Source organism: Arachis ipaensis, chromosome B07 (genome assembly GCF_000816755.2).
Source record: "Arachis ipaensis cultivar K30076 chromosome B07, Araip1.1, whole genome shotgun sequence".
In the NCBI taxonomy this organism is placed as follows: domain Eukaryota; kingdom Viridiplantae; phylum Streptophyta; class Magnoliopsida; order Fabales; family Fabaceae; genus Arachis; species Arachis ipaensis.
The window spans coordinates 37,090,988-37,094,261 of record NC_029791.2 but is presented as its reverse complement, the minus strand read 5'-3'; positions in this window follow the sequence as shown (position 1 = coordinate 37,094,261).

Sequence of the window (3,274 nt, the reverse complement as noted above, 5' to 3'; positions counted from 1 at the left end):
AAAATTTTTATTTTAATTTGCTCTATCATATTTTTCTATAAAATTTACTTTTCCAATTTAATTTATTAAAATTTAATTTATTTACAATTATTCGCTAATTTTACGGGGTTTACACACCACATGGCTTTCGAATGTGGTAATGATAAGGAAAAACACTGGTAAGTAGCGCATGTGCGTCAACTTTACAAACCTCAACAAGGCATGTCCGAAAGATGCCTATCCACTGCCTTGTATTGACAAACTGGTAGATAATGCTTCAGGATTCAAAAGCTTAAGCTTCATGGACGCATACTCTGGTTACAACCAGATTCTTATGCATCCAGAAGACCAAAGCAAAATAGCTTTCATAACTGAACATGGGAATTTTTGTTATACAGTAATGCCATTTGGTCTAAAGAATGCAGGTGCAACATATCAACGACTAATGGACAAGGTATTCCACCAACAAATATGTTAGAACATGGAGATCTACGTGGATGACATGGTGGCCAAGACTACGCCAGAAAGATCGCACTGCGACGACCTCGAAGAAATATTTAAGCAGACCCGAGTATATAATATGAGACTCAATCCAGAGAAATGTGCTTTCGGGGTACAAGGAGGAAAGTTCCTCGGCTTCATGCTGACTTCACGAGAAATCAAAGCAAACCCTGAAAAATGTGAGGCAATACTCAAAATGGCAAGCCCAAAAACAATAAAGAAAGTACAACAGCTAGCAGGGAGAGTGGCCACTTTGTCATGATTTCTGCCCGCAGTATCAAACCGATCATATCATTTTTTCCAGACGATCTCCAAAAACAAAAAGTTTGAGTGGACAAAAGAATGTGAGATAGCATTTGCCGAACTCAAAGCCATCTTGTCCTCGCCACCAGTACTACAAAGTCCAGAAGTCGGTAAACCCTTGTATTTATACTTATCTGTTTCCAATCATTCTGTAAGCTCGGTTCTTGTTACTGAGACAGGAAAAGCACAAAAACCAGTATACTTTGTTAGTAGAGTCATGTAACCAACCGAAAGAAGATATCCCATAATAGAACAACTGGCCTTGGCACTAGTAACAACAGCAAGGAGGCTAAGACACTATTTCAAAAGCCACACAATAATCCTAAGGACGAACTAGCCACTAAGGCAAATACTGACAAAACCAGAATTGGCAGGACGGCTGACCAAGTGGTCCATCGAACTTTCTGAGTTCGATATTCAGTTTCAATCAAGACTGGCTCTGAAATCACAGATGCTGGCAAACTTCGTTTCCGAACTTTCATCTGACAAGCATCACCACGAATAGACCTGGTAGTTGCATGTAGATGGAGCATCAAATAGAAAGGAGTAGAGCCGGGATAGTACTAAAGGAAGCAGAAATAGTAATGGCCGAACAATCCCTTCAATTCCACTTCTCGGAAAGCAATAACCAAGCCAAATATGAGGCGCTCATAGCAGGCCTCAAGCTCGCCCTCAGCTTCCAAGTACAAAGCCTGATAGTACATTGTGACTCCCTCTTAGTGGTCCAACAAATCAAAGGAGATTTTCAGGTAAATGATCTTCTGTCAGAGCAGTATTGGCTCATAGCAAAGGATCTTATTTCAAAGTTTGATAAATTTATCATAAAATATGTGCATAGAGAGAAGAACACTAGAACGGACATATTATCTAAACTCGCCGCTAGTAGAACAAGTACACACACATCGGCACTATCACAACTTACACTAGAAAAACCTAGCATCGAATCATTATACATAATGAACATCACTCATATAAATGACTGGAGAATACCTTTTCTTGAGTATATTAATACAGGGATTATCCCCAGAAACGAGACTAATCCCCAAAGCTTTAGGCAAAAAGCAAGTTTTTTACAACTGTGGCAAGAGAACTATACAGACGTCGTTTCTCACACCCATTACTAAAATGTCTCGGCAAAAACGAAGCTAATGAAGTTATAAACGAGGTCCACGAGGGCGTATGTGGTAACCACATAAGAGGACGAGCTCTGGCCGCCAAGATTATCCGAACAGGATATTACTGGCCAACAATGCAAAGGGACTGCATAGCAAAAGTCAAAACATGCGATAATTGTCAAAAGCATGCCGCCATCTCAATGAAGCCCGTCGAGGTAATGCACAGTATGGAGGTAAGCTAGCCTTTCTACAGATGGGGGCTTGATATCCTCAGCCCGTTTCCAATAGCACCAGACAGGTAAAATTTCTTAGTCTCAATTGATTATTTCTCAAAATGGATAGATGCACAACCACTAGCAAGAATAACAGCCGAAAAGGTACGTTCTTTCATATGGAAAAATATCATATGTAGATTCGGAATACCTAAGGAGATAATATCGGATAATGGTAGGCAATTTACAGATAACAAACTTGCACCGTTCTTGAAAAACTTTAACATACAACATCAATTTAGCTCAGTCGAGCACCCACAGACAAATGAGTAGGCCGAAGCTACTAACCAAATAATCTTGCAGGCAATGAGGAAAAAGCTCACTGATGCAAAAGGTGACTGGGCAGACTTGATCCCAGAAATACTGTGGAGCTATAATACGACAATACAAACTACTACAGGCAAAACCCCATTCAAGTTATTCAACGGAACAGAGGCACTAATACCAATCGAGGTCGGCACCCCACCTTAAGGGCTGAGCTATACAATCAAAACCACAATATTGATACAAGGAAGACCGATCTAGATCTCGTGGAGGAAGATAGAGATGTCGCCGCTATCAAACAAAGAGCAATGAAGCAACTAGTAGAAAGAAGACACAATAAAAAAGTAATACCCAGAACATTCAACGAAGGGGGCCTAGTCCTAAGAAGAACAGAGGAAGCAAGATGACCTCATCGCACGGCAAACTCGCCGCGAATTGAGAAGGACCATTCCGGATTGCAAAAGTACTCGGAATGAGGGCTTACCAACTGCAAATACTAAAAGGCGACTCACTATCAGGAAATTGGAATATCTCTCCACTAAAGTTGTATAGATCATAACCTGTACAATCCACGGATGAAGGTACTCTTTTTTCCCCTTAGAGGTTTTTTCCCAAATAAGAGTTTTACCTAAGGAGGGTTTTAATGAGGCCGAACACCCAATATGTCAAATTATCAAAGTTCAACAATGTACTGACATATGAATAACCGATCTGTTCCTTACTTTTTCTCTTCTCCTATTCTACTTTCAAATGCAAAAACATTAACCAAGCATGCATAGCTATATATATATTATCAAAATACTAAATTGTCAAACGGACCCGACCTTGGTCAGCACAAAC